At 42.8% G+C, this 23,002-nt stretch overlaps 1 pseudogene; it reads right to left on the bottom strand.

The window, feature by feature from the left end:
- Positions 1-3,084: 3,084 nt before the first annotated feature.
- Positions 3,085-3,181, bottom strand: LOC133406877 (U2 spliceosomal RNA; annotated as a pseudogene).
- Between the last annotated feature and the right edge of the window lie 19,821 nt (positions 3,182-23,002).

The raw sequence follows: 23,002 nt of genomic DNA, 5'->3' as shown, positions 1-23,002 counted from the left end.
AGATAGATAGATAGATAGATAGATAGATAGATAGATAGATAGATAGATAGATAGATAGATTGATAGATAGATAGATAGATGGATAGATAGAAACCTGTTCCCTTCCCCCTTCACATCGAGAGGGGAAGGAACTTACACCCCACTTGTTGTGACAGGATACAAAGAATGAACTTACACAGATATACCCACAAGTTCATACATCTCTTGCTAAGACACACTGACCTCAACGTTTCCATGCCTCAGTACACTCAATCTCACACGAGCATTGGAAAGGTGACAAAGTGTTGGTGCCTAAACTGGCAACCATCTGCCTGCACCGGAAGAAAATGACCGATAGTCTTTTCCTTACCCTGTTCCTCGTACAGACAAGTCGTCAGCTGTCAGGTTTAACACTCATGTCGCGGATACCATCTTACTATCCGGGATGACAACTGTAGAGGACACTGCATGTGCAGACACAAAGGGGCCACATCCTGCAGAAATACTTAACATGCTTGTTTGCTCAGATGCAGAAAAAGGACATTCTCTACTGTATGACACGCTTAACAAATTTATTAGACCATCTGTCGAAATGAAACATGAAATCATTAAGCAACATTAAGTGATTTAGTGTCAACTGTTTCAATTTATGCTTTCATTGATATCATTATTATTTACCATTTTGAATGGGAATGAAGAATTTCAAACAGAATTCATCTTTGTCTACCCAAATATAAACCTGCTATGGGGGCTTCTCTGAGATGCTTAAAAGGGTTAAAACAAAATTATAATTTAAAAAAAAACACAAAAGAAAATCACATCCATGCTTACGCATACAGTTGTACTTAATTTTGTACCATTGACTTTTGTATACAGTTAACACAGCTGACCTTTAGTAACATAATGAAATTGTACCGTTACCTTAAAATACCTAAACTAGTTTAATGTATGATATTGTGGCTTGTAATAGTGCCTTGGTCTATATATTGATGATCCATCTCAAACGTGTGTGTTGGTGTTAGGTATTGTTAACACGTCTGCAAACTTGTGCACTGAAAACATAGTACGACAAACACACATTGTTAGGGTTTGACATAGATATCTTTTTTGTCTTGCCTAGTCTTTTTCAGTCTGTTCCCTGTTATAGATCAAAATTTAATTTATCAACCATCTATGTTGAATCCTAAATGTGAAACTCTTTTAGGGGGTCCACACACTCTAAAACTGCAAAAAAAAATTCAATTAGACTAGAGAGAACTGGGGGAGATCTCTAGAATCTTGCCTTTCTCTGGGCCCCTCGAATCCTGTGGGGGTCTCCAGCACCCACCCACAAATGGAATCCCTAGCCACAAGGGATTCACCATACCATCATCATGACTCACAGTCATTGTCATTGTCTGAGACCAAAATAATACAACATCAGGTTTCAGAGTATCATCAGTTGGTCTCATTTGGGACCAGTAAAGTAGGATATGTTCATGTAAGCAAAAAAAAACAAAAAATAGGCAGCCACTTAACATTTGTGTTAAGACCCTCTTGTGAATAAAGGCTTAAAGAAGCTCTATTTATGGCATAGAAATGTTTTATATGTAAATGGAATTATGGTGCTTGAGTACTGTTATCAACAATGGTATACTTTAAAGGCCAGCTGAGTAGTGTACATTATACTGTAATTTTAATGTTTATTTTTTAGTGTTGTTTTCCTGCTACAGAATGGAGGTGTGGCAGGTACATGGTCATGGAAAGGAAGTCACACATCGTTATCGCTCTGGCTGCAGCTACTATTATTTTATCAGTATAATGCTATGTGTCACCACTGACCGATGACAGTCTGTATCACATGTTCGGTGGCCTTGATAACCATGTGATTTTTTTCCACCTTGGAAACGGCTGGACAATGAAAAGATCTTTTAACGGAGCTGAGGTGTGGCATAAGCAATGTGTGTGTGTGTGTGCGTGTGTGTGTGTGTGTGTGTGTGTGTCAGTGACATGCGGTGAGGTTTATGATTGGTGAGGCACTATGTCATGTGACTGACAGTCACGTGACGTTTGGAACTCTATGAAGCTCAACTCAACATTGCCACATGCTGGTTGTGGCACCGTACATACTAGACTCCACTGTGCACTTTTAGTGGCTTTTCTGGTCGATAAGAAAGAGTAAATGTCACACGTTTTCATGAAATATATTAGACAGTCTGTTAAACGTCAGTAAGTGCAGTACATGTGTGCTAAAATGTATATTATTGGCGATGTAATGAGGAAACACCAATGTCTCTTGTGTGAAGCCACGGACCAATCCAAGCCTGCCTGAATGGATGTGTGCGTGGTTTCTTGACGCCTCATGGGAGCGATGACTCAACGTGACTCATAACTGTGCTTCCTCTGCATTTGAACAGGAAATTTTAATGATTAAATCATTGAAATTATTGGATTGAAAAAGAAAATCAATGTAAAGCACGGACCATAGAACTAAAATGGAACAATTTAATGTAATCATGAGGGTTTTTTTTTTACTATTCACATGCAGTGGAAAGGAAAGACCACCAGGGGGCAGTGAGGCTCTGCCTCACTTGCCTACCCTGACCACAAGTCACTGTGTGTGTGTGTGTGTGTGTGTGTGTGTGTGTGTGCATGCATGAATGAGAGAGAGAGAGAGAAAGAGACAGAGATAGTGAAAAAGAGAGAGAGAGTGTGTGAATTTGTGGTTGTAATTAGTCACTGCCTAAATTGCATAAGGTACTCAAGTACGTGTTCTGACTTTAAAATCAACACCCACAGACCAACTTCAATCCTTCTGCCGCAAAACTTACACACACAGACACAGACACGCATAACCAGCTCTGCTTAGCAAATAATTCGAGCCGAGGATCCAATATTGTACTTATATTATTAGTGTCAGAGTGTCAGCACACCCTGCTAAGTGGGAATACCTACATTAATTGATAATTTGTCTCTCTATTTAGCAGGTCCACAAATATATTTCAATTAGATCTTTGAACACAACCCTGGGAATTTAGAGACATTAATTAAGAAAACTGTAAACTTGATACAACTGAAGGAACAAATGTAATAATAATAAAGGATGGACAGACGGACAGACGTACGGAGGGATGGAACGACAGACTGACAGACAAAATGGATTTGATATGTACTATAAGAACAGACACTACACTTGATCTTAGCTCAAAAGCTGAGAAGTGACGGAATGTGAATTACTTCAGCTTTAATGAGTAACAGTCTATCTGTTACTTAATCCGGTTGATTCTTTTACAAGTTGGTCTATGCTGTTTTGTTTTTATCTTCTATCTCTACCCGCATTCCACTTTATGATGGCATGCAGTTGTAGCGAGTATGCCCTGATGGAACAAATGCCACCCAGGAATCTCTGCCTGTTCTGGATACCTGTTTCTGCCGCCCTGCTGAGCCAGTCTGTGTACACAAGACATCTGAGGGAGGCCTGATCCACTTATCAAAGCAGAGCACAGGAAACCTGGATTCTCATTGACCCTCTGGGACAATGAATGTAACACCAGCGACAGCCACCGGCGGTGGAGGGTTACTATCATCGGCAGAAGCACTAGGGACAAATTTGAATGTTGTGTGACTTTTTCAGAACTTTGCATGAATGCTGCCATTGTATATCAGCACACCAATGTCAATAGTAATTGTTTTCACCAAATTTAAAGGCCTAGTAGTTAAATCTGTTTGTCAACCGAATATGCTTGTGTTTATCTCGAAACAAACCCAGAAATGTTACACAAATGAACAGTAAGTGTTATTAGCCATCAAATAAGGGTGAACCACCATCGCATAGATTAACCAGGATGTGCATGACGTCACGGAGCTGGTAACTGGTTTCCTTATTTTAGATCCAATAATTAATATTTTATTCCCACTGCTTTAAAACCACAAATAATCCAAGGATGAAAAATTAGTACTAAGAGGCGCTGTCTACCTCCCTTTTGGTCCACGGGGGGTGGAGCGGGGGGCACTCCCCTTCTCTTCTGGGCAAAAAAAGGCCGGAGGCCCCCCCCTATTGTGAGACTCTCATTCGCTCGTTCACCTTGCCAAAGAACCTGGCACAGCCCGGAAGCCCTAGCTCTCATCGCGAGGTGGCGAGGACACACCTGACCGTCTGCTCCGCGCACCTGGCAACCAGCGCCACCCAAGGGGTTCGACCGCCCTGCACTTGAAGCTCTTCTTTTGCTGTTTCTATTTTTTATTCCTCTTTTTTCCATCAAATCCACCTGTTCCTGGACCTGACCGGCCAAGCATCCGGGAGATCGACCAGCCTGCCTGAATTGTGTCACACACAACGTAAGTCAAACATGCGATCTACTAAAGTACAGATTGGTGCATATTTGAGTTTAAATTAACGGCAACAGGAATCCCAGCTCAATGCATTGCTCACCGTACATTCTCACTTCACACCTACATCACAGGTTTGACCTGCTTTACGGATATTTACCTATGCCTTGTTTTTCTTTTTTTCTTCATTGTTTCCCTGCAGTTTGTTTCCCTTTTAGATTTAATTAAATTCTATATAAAATTCCACTACCTGTATCGTTTGTGTGTTTGGGGTGCAACAATTAAGAGACCTCTGGGATCGAGGATTCGAGTGCAGCAATCTTCAGATTATGAGACTCATAAGAGGTTTTTCGTCACTTTTTCCTAAATTTTACACATAGAAAGAGACGTGGTGCCCTTTACGAGACAAAAATAGTTTGATTGTGACGTTAAAATGTAAATGGAACTAACCCGCAAGTGAATTTATTCCTTAAATAATTTACGTTTTATCCAAACGCCAATACACGCTACATGGTATTCTGTACTACAGTATAGCAGTGTGTCTCAAACAGGGGTCCATGGACCCTTAGTGGTCCTTGGTGTAATTGCAAGGGGTGTTTTTTAAAAAGATCTGATAACAATTATAGAAATGGGATTATTTTTACTCAAATGTGACTGAGAAGATTATTTACCTAAAGAGGGGATATCCATTGAAATGTCATACTTTCATACGTGTTTGTTTTTGTTGTTTTATTACACATGTCTGGAGACTACTGAATAAAAATTCAGTTTTTTTACACGTTTCTAAAATCTATCTCAATTCCCGGACTCCTCTGCCAGAGTATTAAGGTTCAATCGAGGATCACCGGGCTTGTACTCGCACGTAAACTACGCCTTATTCACATTGTTCGTATCTCCATATTCTTCCTCCTCCTTAGTGCTCCTTCCGTGTTCCCCACCTTGCTGACCTCGACCACGGCGCCAAGCCATCCACCTGCTTATGCTACCGCCTCCCGCACATTCCCCGGCTCGACGACCTGGGTCCAGTTACAATGGATACCTTTCTATCATGACAGCGGGGACCACGGCGATCCGATCCCCGGAAGTTGGCTCTAGGGACGTAGAATGTCAGCTCTCTGGCAGGGAAGGAGCACAAGCTGGTTTGTGAGGTTGAGAAGTTCTGACTAGATATAGTCAAGCTCGCCTCCACACACTGCTTGGTACCAGTCCTCTCGAGAGGGGTTGGACACTCTTCCACTCTGGAGTTGCCCACGGTGAGAGGCGACGAGCAGGTGTGGGTTATTGCCCCCCGGCTCGGCACCTGTACATTGGGGTTCACCCCAGTGGACGAGAGGGTAGCCTACCTCCGCCTTCGGGGAGGGGGATGGGTCCTCATTTTGTTTTTGCCTATGCACCAAACAGCAGTTCAGAGTACCCACCCTTTTTGGAGTCTTTGGAGGGGGTGCTGGAGAACCCTCCCACTGGGGACTCCATTGTCCATCAGAAGGAGTTTCAACTCCCGCTTCTGGCAGAACTTCACCCACGTCTTGGGGGAGGTGGGGACATCTGAGTGGACCATGTTCCGCACCTCCATTGACGAGGCGGCCGACCGGAGCTGTGGTTGTAAGGTAGTCAGTGCCTGTCGTGGCTGCAATCCCCCAGACCGTTGGTGGACACCAACGGTGAGCGATGTCGTCAAGCTGAAGAAAGAGTCCTATCAGGCCTTTTTGGCCTGTGGGACTCCTGAGGCAGCTGATGGGTACCGGCTGGCCAAGCAGAATGTAGCTTTAGTGGTCGCTGAGGCAAAAACTTGGACATGAGAGGAGTTCGGTGAGGCCATGGAGAATGACTTCGAGGAAATTCTAGTCCACCGTCCGGCGTCTTAGGAGGGGGAAGCAGTGCACCATCAACACTTTGTATAGTGAGGATGGGGCACTGCTGACCTCAACTCGGGACGTTGTGAGTCGGTGGGGAGAATACTTCGAAAACCTCTTCAATTCAACCGACACGCCTACCCATGAGGAAGCAGAGTCTGGGGACTCTGAGGCGGGTTCTCCTATCGCTGGGGTTGAGGTCAGCGAGGTGGTTAAAAAGCTCCCTGGTGGCAGGGCCCCGGGGTTAGATGAGATTCGCCCGGAGTTCCTAAAGGCTCTGGATGCTGTGGGGCTGTCCTGATTGACACGCCTCTGCAACATCGCGTGGGCATCGGGTACATTGCCTCTGGATTGGCAGACTGGGGTGGCGATCCTCCTTTTTAAAAAGGGGGACTGGAGGGTGTGTTCCAACTATAGGGGGATCACACTCCTCACTCTGCCTTGTAAGGTCTATTCAGGGGTGCTGGAGAGAGGGTCCGTCGGGCAAGTTGCCTCTCAGCTTCAGGAGGAGCAGTGTGGTTTTCGTCCTGGCCGCGGAACAGTGGTCCAGCTCTACACCCACGGCAGGCTCCTTGTGGTTGCTCAACCAGTCTACATGTGTTTTGTGGACTTGGGGAAGGCGTTCGACCGCGGAGGGTACTTTGGGAGTATGGGGTACCGAACCACCTGACTATTTGGGCTATTTGGTCCCAGCACAACCAGTGTCAGAGTTTGGTGGTTCTGTTGGCTTCATCAAGCCTTGATCTCCAACTCTCACTGGAGCGGTTTGGAGCAGAGTGTGAAGTGGCTGGGATGAGAATCAGCACCTCCAAATCTGAGACCATGGTCCTCTGTTGGACAAGGTTGGAGTGCCTTCTCCGGTACGGGGATGAGATCCTGCCCCAAGTGGAGGAGTTCAAGTATCTTGGGGTATTGTTCACGAGTGAGGGAAGAATGGAACGAGAGATCGACAGGCAAATCGGTGGAGCATCTGCAGTGATACGGACTTTGAATTGGTCCATTGTGGTGAAGATGCTAAGCCGAAAGATGAAGCTTTAAATTTACCAGTTGTAAATTACATTCCTACCCTCACCTATGGTCACGAGAAGAAGAAGAAGAAGAAGAATCACCTTTGATTGTCATTAACATGCATGCATGCACTCGAAATTTGTTCTCTGCATTTAACCCATCACATGTTAGTGGAACACAGTGGAGCAGGGGGCAGCTGAAGCGCCCGGGGAGCATTTCGGGGTATCAGTGTCTTGCTCAAGGACACCACAGCCGTGAGGCCAGGGGATGTTGGCGGATGGTCCAGTTGGGGTCTTGAACCTAGGTCCCCCACGGTGGCAGGCGATGATCTTAACCATTGGGCCATGGCTGCAAGCTTCAAGATGCTCGGTCATCCGGGAGGGGCTCAGAGTAGAGCCACTGCTCCTCCGCATTGAGAGGACCCAGATGTGGTGGCTCGGGCCTCTGATGAGGATGCCTCCTGGACGCATCCCTGGTGAGGTGTTCCTGGGCACCCCGGGGACAACCCAGGACACGCTGGAGAGACTACGTCTCTCGGCTGGCCTGGGAACGGCTCGGGATCCCGCCGGAAAAGCTAGAGGAAGTGGCTGGGGAGAGGGAAGTCTGGGCTTCCCTGCTCAAGCTACTGCCCCCGCGATCCGACCTCAGATAAGCGGAAGAAAATGGATGGATGGATGGATGGATGGATGACAAAAACCTGTTGTTTGAACAGAGTAGACTGTGTAGACTTTTTACATCCACTGCAGCTGTCCTTCACCTTCTTTGTTAATATTGATCGTGTTGATTATGTTAACAGAAATAAATAAATAATCAAATTGATACAGTTGTTCTCTTAATTGTATGAATAATTTTGGCAATGGGTGCCCTTTTTTTGGCTTGAGCATCTGCCCCCAAAAATGTCTGTGCACGTGCCAGGTATTGATAGTTTCTATTATTTTGACATGATAGTGGTGGCGGAAGAACATCTCCCTCACAGTTCTGAGGACCCGGGTCCAATTCCCTCTTGCCTGTGTGGAGTTTGCATTTTCTCCCAGTGCCAACGTGGGTTTCCTCCCACATTTCAAAAACATGCATGGTAAGTTAATTGAATAATCTTAATTGCCCGTAGGTGTGAAAGTGAGTGTGTATGATTGTTTGTCTATATGTGCCCTGCAATTGGCTGGCGACCAGTTCAGGGTGTAGCCCGCCTTTCACCCAGAGTTAGCTGAGATAGACGCCAGCACGCCTGTGAGCCTAGTGAGCATAAGCAGTTTGGGAAATGGATGGATGGATAGTGGTGGTATTAAGAGATGGATTAAGTCGGGTAAATCTTCACTGAAGGCCCAGGTATTATATGCACAGCCCATCAGTCTATACCATAGCTGTACCTGAACAAGATTAATGAGTGAAAGTTTATGAACTTGTTCCTATTTGTCGGCGACTGTGAACTGAACATATTCACGTATGTGTATTTTTACTTGATGAATGTTAATGTGAACCCGTTCATTCAGGCATCTGAATGGTTTGTGAACGGCAGTTTATTTTTGTTCTTTAGAGTGCCAGGTTTCCTTTGAGTCTTCCAGGAGGAAACCCGGTTGAACTGGAAACGAGCCTTCATAATTAAGGGGCTAAACACCTTATTTCACAACACCAGCCACCAACAGTCGCATGGCCGCATGCGTCATCAAAATGTGATGGATGCCTGGGGGGAAAAAAAATAAAAGCACTTGTGGCGGTTACCTCAGTTGAGAAATCTGTGTTGGTTGTCGACTAAAAGAAGCATTTCGCTTGGGAGCACTCTGAAGTCACAGGTGTGTTACTGTTTTACAGTTGCCTTACCGGTTACAGGCTTAGGTGCATAGGGTGGGGGATCTGAAGAAATTGTGCTGTAACAAATGACTGACCACTTGAAAAAAAGAGGTCTGGCAGGGCTTTGATTTTGATTAACAGCGGTAAAAATGTGAATTTTCAACACTTTTACTCGGAAAAGTGTGGCCATTGAAACATCCAAATCTCTCACAGGTACAATGCCGACGCTGGCGAACAGTCCAGGGTGGAACCTACCTCTCACCCAAAGTCTCCAGGAATAGGCTTCAGCGGACTGGGGCTAGAAAATGAATGGATGGTTGGAATAGAGTGTGTCCCACAGCTGTTTATTGTATACATTATGAGGAATTATTGTCAGATAACAGATGGGTTGCATTGGAACAACCCCAAAACAAATGCATATGTAGTTCTGAAGCTTTGCTTGTGAATGTTTTCAGAAGGCATCAGCATTGTGGTGGTAATGAGTCATGCAAACCATTGAAAATGGACACCAATCAACAACCCGGGCGAGACAAGGCGAAAACAATACATTCCCAGAGTGGGGAGCCTAGTTTAGAACACTTTGGGCACGTGGCGGGGAACACTCCGCACTGGTTGCAAGTCACTCACAGCGCACATCACAACAATGGACAATTTAGAGTCTTTAACTGACCTAAGAAGCATGTTTTTGGGATATGGGAGGAATTGTGAGTCCCCTGAGAAAAACCACGCAAGCATGCGGAGAATATGAAAAACTACATACAGAGACTGTTATGGAAATTTTGAACATGGATTTCCTGAAGCAGACGTGCTAACCACTATTCCACTGTGTTGCCATTACTGTCGTTATTGAGGTATTTATTTACTTTTATGTAACTTTTCATGGGAAGAACATGTCCAATCATTTTAGTACTTTGTACCAGCACAAGAGTCATGTAAGCACATCGGCAGGAAAACCATACAAAATGAACAATAGAAAATGGCAATGCACAAAAAATATGATCAATAGGGCAATTCACTCTGACAATGCATAGGCCATTTGTTTACAAGGTCCTTAATGCAGCCCTATGGGGGGCACAAGCCAGTGCAAACTGCAGGCCGGTCCCAAGCCCGGATAAATGCAGAGGGTTGCGTCAGGAAGGGCATCCGGCTTAAAACCTTGCCAAACAAATATGAGCGTTCATCCAAATAATTCCATACCGGATCGGTCGTGGCCCGGGTTAACAACGTCCGCCACTGGCGCCGTCAACCTGCAGGGCGCCGTTGGAAATTCAGCTACTGTGGGTCGAAGTTGAAGAAAAAGACGTGGATAGCGGGTTCTTCGGCAGAAAGAGAAGAGGAAAGCACAGAGCCTAGAACTGAATGTGGGGACTTTGAATGTTGGGACTATGACAGGAAAATCTCGGGAGTTGGTTGACATAATGATTAGGAGAAAGGTTGATATATTGTGTGTCCAGGAGACCAGGTGGAAAGGCAGTAAGGCTAGAAGTTTAGGGGTAGGGTTTAAATTATTTTAACATGGTGTAGATGGGAAGAGAAATGGAGTCGGGGTTATTTTAAAAGAAGAGTTGGCTAAGAATGTCTTGGACGTGAAAAGATTATCAGATCGAGTGATCTGATAATCTTTTCCCAACCACAACCTTACAGTCGGTGACTGTAAGGTTGTGGTTGGGGAGAGTGTGGCTAGACAGCATAGGAAGCCGAAAGGAAAAGAAGATTTGTTTACAAGATCCTTGTATCAGTACAATTGTACCATTTGTGATTATAGTGCTTCTACTGACTTCTTTAATTTATTAGCATATTTTGTACATTCATATTAATACACAAGTTCATGTAAAATGGCAAAAAGGTGTGACAGTGGTTAGAATATGTATTAATTTATTCAGTGTTCTGTAATTTATTTTGAATTAAGTTGTAAATCCTGGCGGCATGGTGGGCGACTGGTTGGAGCGTCTGCCTCACAGTTCTGAAGACCTGGGCCTCGCCTGTGTGGAGTTTGCATGTTCTCCCTGTGCCTGCGTGGGTTTTCTCCGGGCACTCCAGTTTCCTCCCACATCCCAAAAACATGCATTAATTGGAGACTCTAAATTGCCCGTAGGTGTGACTGTGAGTGCGAATGGTTGTTTGTTTGTATGTGTCCTGCGATTGGCTGGCAACCAGTTCAGGGTGTACCCCGCCTCCTGACCGATGAAAGCTGGTACAGGCTCCAGAACGCCCGCGACCCTCGTGAGGAGAAGCGGCTAAGAAAATGGATGGATGGATGGATGGATGGTTGTAAATCCATTCCCAGTATAAATGTGTTTCAATAAAGAAATCCAATGTAACAATCACTACTATTATTTGAAGCTATTATCTTTGTCCACCACTGCACTAGCTTGCTGAAAGAAAAGTTAGAAACATCTGATAATGACTTTCACCTATTGTGAGTGGTAAGGTATTTTCACTTGCTCAAAGATTATGTTAACATAGTAAACTGGTTTATGCTGGATATGTTTTGCATTGCACAGAGGGCACAGATTCATCTGTGTGGTGTGGGTTGAGTCGTGCTAGGTGACAGAATTTAGATGCCACGGCTCGTGACAAGCATGTGACAATATATTGTATCTTCCAATGACTACCTTGAGTGCACACAAACCAATTTTTCAGATGTTACCGTTTTACTTTTTTGGTACAGATACTTATTTTTATTGTTATGATGAGCATCAGCATGTATCTTGATGTCTAGAACTTTAAACGTTGCCAAGAATGAACCAGCACGACACAATAAACAATGTATATACATATTTCATGGTCAAAGATGACATCTATGGTAACGTTTGTAAAGATGAGATTTTTGAATGCTTCATGTGCTCAAGGTAGCATCTTGGCAGATAATGTGATGCATTTTATCACTTCTGTGCTGGTTGTTGCAGGTCTGCAGTCAGTTTAAGACCTAACTTGTTTAATGTTTAATGACACAAATCCTCATCAGAACCTCATGCGTGTGGGAAATTTTCACTTGGTAATGCAGGTGACAAAGTCGAAAAATGATATATCTTTTACCTGTATGTCTGATAGTGTGGTCCTCCGCTTCTTTTTGATGGAAAATAATTTCCACAGCTGCCGCCACAAGAAAGTAGCCACCAGGCATACACTCCCTAATATCCATAGATTTGTATCCCTTAGTAAGTTCTCCATTATGGAATGCTTCCTCTTCCTGTCCCTAGCGTCCTACATAAACTGTAAGACTCTCGGCTGTCTGCCCTGAGGCTCAGGCGACAGACAACAATTTTTTGACATGGGGCTAGAATGCAAGCCTCAATGAGGAACTATAGTAGCTGGGCATTAGCTGAGCATTAATTGCGAGTGTCTTGCTCACAACAGACTTGGAAAAAAAACAAGGGTCTTCTCGAAGACACCCAACCACCGAACTACCCATTCACCTTCTAACCGGCTTCCTCACTGCCTCCCACTCCTGAAACTAAAAGGAGAACTCGCTGTCTGCGAGACGGGAATGGGACAGGTGGTGTTCAGTTCAGGGTGTCAGTGCAATGCCTATCCTAAGTGTCAGATGCCTGCTATCCTTTAACTTCAGACACAGCACTTGCATGCTCCAAAATATTTACCAAGCAGTAGTTCTGAACCTCCTTTCTTCAGTAATGGAAAAGTTCACAGATATTGCACATGCATGTCTAGGTCAACTATATTATCAGATTTAAATCTGTGTGAAGATGCATTTAAATTATAATTAATGAAAATAAAAATAATTTCATACCTTTGCTTTGTATTCATAACTAAGGGCAAGCATTTGTGAGTGTTTGTGCATGTGTGCGTGCGTGCGTGCATGTGCGCACGGGTTTATACAGTTACAGTATGCAGCCACTTTTCACTGCTTTATATGACAGTTTGCAGTATGAAGAACTGTCAGCCAAAGATATATGTTTCGGAGAAGGCAATATATTTTTGTGTATTTGTCAACCATACCAACACAAGGAGATCCTAGTGAGGATAAGCGGTAAAGAAAATGGATATATATATATATATATCCTGCCCGCAGTTAGCTGGGATAGGCTCCAGCACGTGTGTGTGTGTGTATGTATGTGTGTGTGTGTGTGTATATATATATATGCACATATATATATATATATATATATATATATATATATATATATATATATATATATATATATATATATTTATATTTATTTTATTTTTTTAAAATATATTTTTATATATATATATATATGTGTGTGTGTGTGTGTGTGTGTGTGTGTGTGCGTGTTATCTGTAGATTGCCTACCTCCAGTTCAATGTGTTTAAGTTCCCAGAAGCAGCGCATGGTCCCCACTTTCTCAAGGTGTCTGTAGAAGGCCAGCCGGCCAAAACGCAGGCTGTTGCTGCGGTTGCGGATTGCCTTCAGCCCTTCCATCTTCTCAACAATGGGGGACATGGGTATAGGTGGGGGTACTGCTGATGTCAGCCTTTTTCCATTCTTCATTCCAGACTCTTTACAAGGAGACTCTTTAAAAGGAATCTTCTTGTCTGACCTGTAATTATCAGAACACTTTAACAATCTTTATTTCAAAATGTGCAATGTGAAGAACCAGGGACGTGATGCATTTCAGGACTCTGAATTTAATATTTTCCTATCAAGCACAATGCCAAACAGTTTTCAAAAAGAAAATGTTCATCAATGGTGAAGCAGCATTTAGCTATTATGCTGCACACAAATGCAATAAGTTGCCAACAGAGGTGACGTCAGTCCAAGTTAAAAATTATTTTTTTCTCATGCATTTTAGAGCAGTTCCACTTTTAAATATTTATTGCACTTTACGCTGTTTTAATTGTACTTTTATTTTTTTTGTCTTTGTTTGAAATGTTTATAATCTGTTTTTTTTTCTTCGTTGTTAAATGCTTTTGATCACGTAAACCACATTGAGGTACCTTGTGTATGAAATGCACTATATAAATAAATTTGCTTTGCTTTGCTATATATACATACACACACACACACACACACATTTTGCACAATTACCAAGTTCATATTTATTTTTATTTGCTTGGTGAAAAAAAATACAACATGAATCAATTTGCTTGTATTCTTTTTCTGATCTTTACTAAATTATTTGCTCAGAATAATTAAATAAAAAGTAATAACATTTACTGCACTTTGCTATAGCCGTCAATATACTGCTGAGAAACATTTGAATTATTTCATCAAATGGGAAAACGATCAGTTACTATGGTCCAATTTGGATGAGAGGCAGTCAAAACGTAATGAGCCCAATTTTCCACTAGCTTCATTGATTGCAGTAAAAAGGCAATATACGCATAGAAATAAAGACCAAAAAGTAGGGATTTCATCATCGCTTTTCAATATAATTTTCCTTGTTCTCAACACTGACTGCCCATCGATGCACAAGGGCATGTATGCTAGCCTAGTAAAATTCAGTCGAGCTGCGCTTTTCAGCAGTTTTCTACAGCTTGCTTAACTTGCTCGTCATCAGAGAAGTGCTGACCGCTAACTCCTTCTTTTAAAGGCCCAAAAAAGTGATCTGATCGTGCCAGATCGGATGAGTATGGGGATGGGTTATGGTTGTCCAGCCAAAGGAACTAATGACCAGAGGTGGTAGGAACCCGCTACATTTACTCAGTTACATTTACTCAAATAACATTTTTGATAAACTGTACTTGTCAGAGTACTTTAAATGCAATGTACTTTTACTTGAGTATTTATGTGAAGAAGGATCGATACTTTTATTCCGTTACAATGATCGACATGCCGTTCGCTCCTTTTATTTATCCATTCATGCGCGTGCACTTCTATTTTTAGACTCCATCATCGACTTCTGCATAGAGCGCCTGTTGTGCCAATGAAACGGGAACACTAATGTCATTTGACTCCAATTCACCAATCACACGAGACAGGAAGTCACAAGACCGTGTTTACAGACCAAAAAACAACAGCTTTGTCACGCAGCGCTTCAATTGTGACTGTCCAAACCTGGAAATTTCAGCCCACTTCTAACTTGAGAAAACACCTTGAGGTAAGTTGCAGATGTTTTTGCTGTTGTTTTGGCAGTGGATGTGGCAAAATTAGCACACCCACTCACACACACACACACACACACACACACACACGCACACACACACACGCACGCGATCATTATGTCTGGTCAGCAAACAGCTTCTTCATGAAGTTATTTAAGCGAATAAAGCAAATAATGTTTCCGTAGGGCCCAATGCATGCATGCGTTGTTGGTTTTTGGGCCGTTAAAAATGTAAATGGTGGCAGGTATTTGTCGAATCCCACATATTGTTTTTATTTGATCATGCTCTGATTTAAAAAAAAAAAAATCATAAGTTACTCACAAATGACTCTTTACTTGAGTAGTTTTTTCATTTTTCTTTTTTTTTCATTTTTTCATTTTTCTTACTCTTACTCAAGTAAATATTTGGATGACTACTTTTTACTTTTACTTGAGTCGTAATTATTCTAAAGGAACAGTACTCTTACTTGTCTACTCTACCCAGCTCTGCTAATGACGTCACGTACTTCTTTGCTCGTCACGGAGGTCATTCAAAGGAGGCTCTTGTTCTGCGCCTTTTTGACTGTGCTGTAGCCTTTTTCATCTTCCCCATATATTTGAAAAGGTTTAGTGGTGGTTCTCCTTCCAAAGCCTGAAATGCAATCACAGCTCTCTGCTTCTGTGACAATGACGTTGTTTCCAAAATGACTGACAGGAAGAGGACAAGCTAAAATAAAACTTTTTTTTTAAAAATAAATCTTCAAACAAGTATTTAAACTACAAACTGAAAATTTCAGGAAAAAAAACAATTATTAGCAGGTTAAATTCAGTTGGGCTCATTACTTTTTGACTGCCCCTCGTAGATACAGTATGTATATTTGCATAGTTTTGCTCAGTACCATCATGTCAAAGGATTACTACAAAATCCTTATCTCTTCGTGGTCTCTACACTGTGCTAGCCAAATGTTTTGATCCATGCCACCAGTGGCGAGCAGCATCACATATAAAAGGAATGACTGATGAGATGAAGAAATCCACCCTGACGCCTGCATGAGACAGCTGGCTTTCTGCTCTACCTGTTGAGCCTCTGGGGGGGTCATGTAAGATTGCTGAGGATATTTTTACATCCAGAATGTACATGTCCTGGCTGTGCTTTACAATTAGACAGTCTGTAGTTTCAACACAGTGCGTGAGTGTCTAATGCAGACTGTCTGTGGCAGCCAGGGCTGTCCTCCAGCTCCAAGGGATTTCTTGAGGTAGGATTTCACCTCTAAAACCAAAAGGGTGACCTGGAGTGGACAGCTGGTATTGCTCCTAATGGCGGCTCTTTAAGTTTGATGATTTACAACCCGGATTCCAAAAAAGTGAAGACACTGTGTAAATAAACACAAACATACATGTCTGTTGTATTTATTCCTTTCTATTAACAGCATATAGCAACATATTTAATAACATATTTTTATTTTGCAATCTTTGGTGATGATCTATTAGCTTGAAGTCCCTTAACACAAAAAAAGTGTCAAAAGACTAACATGTTATGATATTAATTTTTAAACATTTGCTATTTTCATTATTTTTACAATTTGATGAAGAAAATCAAAAAAAAATTCTCCCTTTTTTCAATACATAGATATTCAACTTTCATAGAACTATATACTGTGGTAGAAGTTACCACGCACAATTTTGAAGATTGGGCTTCCTTCAAACTGTCACTAACACAGTACAAATTCTAATAAGTACCAATTTTTGAATTAAAATCTACTGCAACTCTAAGAGTCCATCTTGCCTTAGCATCTGACTTCAGTTACAGAACAGTATTAATGTAGGTATCATACATTTTTGTATAATAACTGAAATATTAAGGTTCAAATCTACCAATTTCAAGCCAAATGCCTACTCCCAGAATATGACCGAATGTTGTCTTTCATCACTGAGGAACAAATCAAATTAACCAAAAAGTTCCAGAATCAAAAATTTAATCCAGATTCAAACTAAACCATAAATACTGTCAACAAACAAACAAACAAAAAAAGGCAATGAAGAGATGTAAACATTTAAACCACTCTTCTCCACTGAAATTAAAGCCGAGACGATAACTTCTGGTTGAGAAGGATTTGAATGGTTAGTAATTATATATTCGTGTAAATAAAGTAGTTCTGAGCGGCACGGTGGCCGACTGGTTAGCGCGTCAGCCTCACAGTTCTGAGGACCCGGGTTCAATCCCCGGCCCCTAGTGTGTGGAGTTTGCATGTTCTCCCCGTCCCTGCGTGGGTTTTCTCCGGGAACTCCCAAAAGCATGCAAAAAGAATTGAAGACTCGAAATTGCCCGTAGGTGTGACTGTGAGTGCGAATGGTTGTTTGTTTGTATGTGCCCTGCGATTGGCTGGCAACCAGTTCAGGGTGTACCCCGCCTCCTGCCCGATGACAGCTGGGATAGGCTCCAGCACGCCCGCGACCCTAGTGAGGAGAAGCGGCTCAGAAAATGGATGGATAAAGTAGTTCTTTCCTCACTCCCTTTGAAAAAACATCAGCTGTCCAAAGCACCACTAAAGAAATGTCTTGATTTTTGGTGTTTTGACGAGTAACTTAGAATAATCCTCTCCCATACCTTCTTTAAAGTGTGAAGTGGCGCTGAGATAGCCAAGAGATCCTGAAAACCCAAATGCACCAAGGAGTATGACTGAGGCCAGGTCAATCACTTTAAAGAGCTTTATTTCTGGTACCACAGGAAGAGGTCACGTGGGTCATGGTGCTCTGGTCTGAAAGAGCTGTCACAAACTTGTTGTCAAGCAGACATGCATTAAAGCTCAATAGACATTTTCATTGTGGCTGCATTGACTCATTGCAGTTCGTTGCTTTGACAAGCCATTGTGTAAAAAGCCATATGTGGCTTTGTTTAACGTATTTGTGTCTCTTTGTGTAGCATGAATGCTAGCTGTGTTCTGTGAAAATTTACTTTGCATGGCGGCCCTCAGTATTCCCCATCAATAAAGCAACAATGATTCCTGTCACTCTTCTCAGTCATAACCCTGTTTAACTGATAGGAAGAGCTGTAAGTGTGTTATGGAGACGCTTAGGGCTGTAAGAATTTGTTAAGAGAATTAAGAAAAGAAGACCTGCTGAGTAAGATGGCAAAATAATTTGTGGAAATAGCACAATGATGGGAAGAAACATCACTTTACATTTGCTTCCACACTCATAAAATTCCAAAATCTAAATAAATTGTCTTTCCATGGGGTTGTGTCTCTTTGTGTAGCATGAATGCTAGCTGTGTTCTGTGAAAATTTACTTTGCATGGCGGCCCTCAGTATTCCCCATCAATAAAGCAACAATGATTCCTGTCACTCTTCTCAGTCATAACCCTGTTTAACTGATAGGAAGAGCTGTAAGTGTGTTATGGAGACGCTTAGGGCTGTAAGAATTTGTTAAGAGAATTAAGAAAAGAAGACCTGCTGAGTAAGATGGCAAAATAATTTGTGGAAATAGCACAATGATGGGAAGAAACATCACTTTACATTTGCTTCCACACTCATAAAATTCCAAAATCTAAATAAATTGTCTTTCCATGGGGTTGACGAATATTAAATCCACATGCATGACCACTGTTAATTCAGACAACCAATGATTTTTAAGTTGATCAATACACACATAGAGGTACAATAATGATACAAAAATGTTAACAACTGGAAGAAAATCCCCAAATGTGCATATTATTTGGAATAATAAATAAATGAGAATTCCATCTACTTTTTGCGCAATCTGCTCGAGAGTGCAGCTGCTTTTAGCTTAGATGACAGGAAGTGACTCATGGAGACACAGTGTGAACTTACGAGCCGTCTTGTGCAGTGCCCACATGTACGGACATTCACCCATGTACAGTATATGATCCGCACTTATGCAAAAGTGTGCAAGCGATCCAAGGACTAACTCCGTTGGGGTGAATACTTGTAAGGAGGATAGAGGAAAAGAAACTGGACAAGGGCTGTTAGCGCACAGCCTTCACTGCAGAGAGTGTTCTCCCAGTGGCGTCTGATGTCCTTGTTTTAAAGTTGCATGGAAACAGCTATCAAAGCCTATAAACCATGGGAATGTGGGTGAGGTGTTTGAGCATGTGTGTATGGGTAGAATAGAACACAGCATCATCACTCAACTTTATGGTGCCACTCAAATTGGATAAAAAAAATAACAACACATCAATAAAATAAAATAAAGTACTGTAACTGCAAACCACCATAAGGACCAAAATATTGAAACTTTTAGTAAGACAACACATCTTCATTAATGAGGATTATTCAGCCACTTAATTAATAGGCATAATAATAAATATGTTTCCTGGCTGATACGATTATACCAAGTTATTGACAGAATGTTTTAACTTGTCATTAGTTCCCCAATTAGAGAGTCAATTCATTTCATCTTACAGCCACATCACAACGACGCCAAGCACTGCTCGGCATGTTATCACGATTGCTCTCAGCAGTATTCATGACAAATAGCTACACCATGGCTGTTCCCTTTACGATGTAGCCAAATTGTTATCAAATACAGGCCACCCTGAAGTTGTCCTGTGCTTATGTGCTTATGCGTGGCAACTTCATGCAGGTTTTGAAGGAATTACATAAACTCTGCATTGTTATCACATACATGTTGGACAGTATGCGCACGTATGCACTTGCTCACACTAATTTGTGCCTCAACTGACATTTTCAGTCCAGTCCTTCACACTGTCGCAACTCTGCAAGATAGTGTAACTGTAGAACTTCCACTCAGTGTACTTTTCCATGTCGTCAAGAACAAAGCCAAGATCTTATTTTAGTGCACAGCGGATAACTAGAGTAACACTCTTTTGTGCTCTGCAATTATTATTTTTATTATTATTTTATTTATTTCTAGCTTTTGATTTCCAGCCAAATTTTATTTTTGTCCTGAACGCTAATATTCTAAAGATAAAAATATTGTAAACAAACAAATTACGAAAAATACAAGCTTAACTCTATGAGTAGAGGTTATGAACATAAAGATTAAAAAGTGTGCTGAATGGCTTGGAATATGTTGCACCTTGCAGTGGATGTAACTGATAAATCAGGCATAAGGGTGTTACAATGCAAAACATGGTCATTATGCCAGTGGGAGTTTTCCCTGAATTTCTGTACCATCAATGGTACTAATCATATAATCATATATACACTAGAATTTTCTGTATATTAAAAGGACTCACCCTTCATAGCTGGGGACATTGGCAATCACCAAAATCTTCTCATTTCCACCCATGTCTCTCATGGGTGTGATGGAGGCTCTCTCCCCGCGTTTGCTCTCCAGTTCTTACAAAGGTTTTCTTTTGGTTGTAGTGATTCTAGCTTCCTACTTTGACTGTGTAACTGTAAGGTGTTTGATCCAGTGTGCCTGAGAAGAAGAGAAGAAAGCTCAATCCTAAGGTCTAGTATATTGTGACAGTCTGCAGTGGGAGGCACAGATGTCCAGGGATAAGCACTGGGGGCGTGATTGGGGGGTTAGAGGGGTTCTGGGGGTGGGAGTGGGGGTGTCTTGTGTCTGTGTATGGTGGATGAAAGGATGTGGGGCAGGTGAAGGGAGCGAGGGAGCGAGGGAGGGGTTAGTCCACTCATGGATCTGGGGGCCACAACCAGGCAGCGAGCAGAGGAAGTGTTCCAGGGAATGTGGCTTATTATAAAGGAGCGTGTGGAATGCCATAGCACCATGTGTCTCTGCAAGAGGAGGGATGATAGACTGAGAGGGAGAGTGTGATAAATACAGGGATTGGGGGCACCCGTTGGGCAACTTGAGACTGAAAATAGGAAGGCACATTGTTTTTTTTTTAAGATTCCAGTTTTGCAGTTTATCCCAGCTTTCATACTCACAGTTTATATCACTGACATGGCCCTTTTTGGACTCTGATCTCAGCTTTGAAAGAACCATCCAAAATAGCAGGACAATGCAGGGTTGAGCTCCTTGAATAATTTCTTTCAAGGCGTGACAACGCCATCAGTCTGCTTACTGAATAGACAATGTCCAACTATATCTAATGATCTGTGCCATGTAGTTCCTTTTTTGGAGCTTGGGGTGGCACTTTGTGCCTCGCCCCCCCCCCCCCCCCGACCCCCCCCCCCTGTCCCCCCGTCCCCCCATCCCCTCTCTCTCTCTCCAGCAATCCACACCTGCTTGCCCGCGCACCTATTCCCAACCAGCACTCATCAATGCCTCTATTTAAGCCTGCCTGATCCAGGCGCCAGAGTGTTCGCACTTGTTCGTGGTACACAGGCAGACTTCGAGAATATTCTTCTTGTTTGTAAATTGATTACCTGGCCATCTACACTAGTACTGATTCTCGTGTTTTTCTCCACTTCCAGTATTCCTCCCGTGTCTCTCGCTTCGCTGCCCACTCCAACCACACCGTCAAGCTCGTTCACCTGCCCACGCTCCCGCATCATGTCAGTTCCTTGCTCCTTTGGATTACCCTCACGCATTGGAATATACTAACCTTGAGCTACTTCTAAATAAACCATTCTCCTCTACTCCCTCCCCCTCAGTCTGCTTTTGGTCCAGTCCACTACCATACGATTACATATCGTGACACTATACACACACACAAAATAAGCAAAATTTTTAAAAATGAAATTATTACACTCTGCAAATGACTGGCGACCAGTCCAGGGTGTACTGCACCTTACGCCTCATTAATTCAAATGTTTGGACCATCCATCCATCCATCCATTTTCTTTTCCTCACTAGGGTCACAGGCGTGCTGGAGCCTATCCCAGCTATCATCGGGCAGGAGGTGGGGTACACCCTGAACTGGTTGTCAGCCAATCGCAGGGCACATATAAGCAAACAACCATTTGCACTCACATTCACACCTATGGGCAATTAAGGGTTGTTAATTAACCTACCATGCATGTTTTTGGGATGTGGGAGGAAACCGGAATGCCCGGAGAAAACCCACGCAGGCACGGGGAGAACATGCAAACTCCACACAGGCGGGGCCTGGGATTGAACCCCGGTCCTCAGAAATGCGAGGCAGATGCTCTAACCAGTCGTCTACCGTGCTGCCATGTTTCCGTGTTGTTCTCAATGTCTCTCTAGAGTCATGGAAAAAATTATCAGTCCACCCTTGTTTTTTCAGTTTCTCGTTCATGATTAATGCCTAGTACAACTAAAGGTATACTTGCCTGGACACATATAGATAAAATAGCTCAGAAGAGTTTAATTTAAGAACTGATATCAAGCCATTTTCCATGGTTTTCTTGATGGTAACCAAAATCGTTGGGAATACAATTAAGCTTCCATCCATCCATCCATTTTCTGAGCCGCTTCTCCTCACTAGGGTCGCGGGCGTGCTTGGAGCCTGTCCCAGCTGTCATCGGGCAGGAGGCGGGGTACACCCTGAACTGGTTGCCAGCCAATCCACGGCTTACAATTAAGCTTAAGCATGTCAAATGGGACATGGCGTCAGCTGCATTTTCTTTCTTCTTGTATTCTTCAGGTATCATACCTTTAGTGGAACCAGCCATTAAAATGAACAACTGAAGAAACAAGGGTGGTCTAATAATTTTTTACATGACTGTATGTAATGAGGCGGCATGGTGGACAACTGGTTAGCACATGTGCCTCACAGTTTTGAGGACCGGGGTTAAAATCACAGCTCCGCCTGTGTGGAGTTTGCATGTTCTCCCCGTGCCTGTGTGGGTTTCCTCCACATTCCAATTCATATGTGCTCCCCCTTTTGTCCTTTATTTGTTCGGGCACACGGCTCGGTAACCACGGGCCTGGGAGATGGAGATCCGGCTCGCTAGCCTCCGTGGAACCCCGCTGCTAAGCCTCCCGAACAGTTGCTGTTCGGCTACCAGCCAAGCGTGAGTCCTCCGATCTTACGAGCGGATCCCGTAAAGCAGGCGGGGAGAGAGACGGTCCTATTCTCCCAAGAAGGCGTGATGCACAAAAAGTTTACTTCTTCTGCCTCTTTTGTTTTCATTTCATTTTTGTGCATCTTTTTCTTCTTCAACCAAATCTGTCTCCTTGCTTCTTCTGAGACACGCCCAGAGAGAG

Source organism: Phycodurus eques, chromosome 8, assembly GCF_024500275.1.
Source record: "Phycodurus eques isolate BA_2022a chromosome 8, UOR_Pequ_1.1, whole genome shotgun sequence".
NCBI lineage: Eukaryota > Metazoa > Chordata > Actinopteri > Syngnathiformes > Syngnathidae > Phycodurus > Phycodurus eques.
The sequence above is the reverse complement of the archived record's forward strand: the minus strand, read 5'-3'. Positions and strand labels throughout refer to the sequence as shown.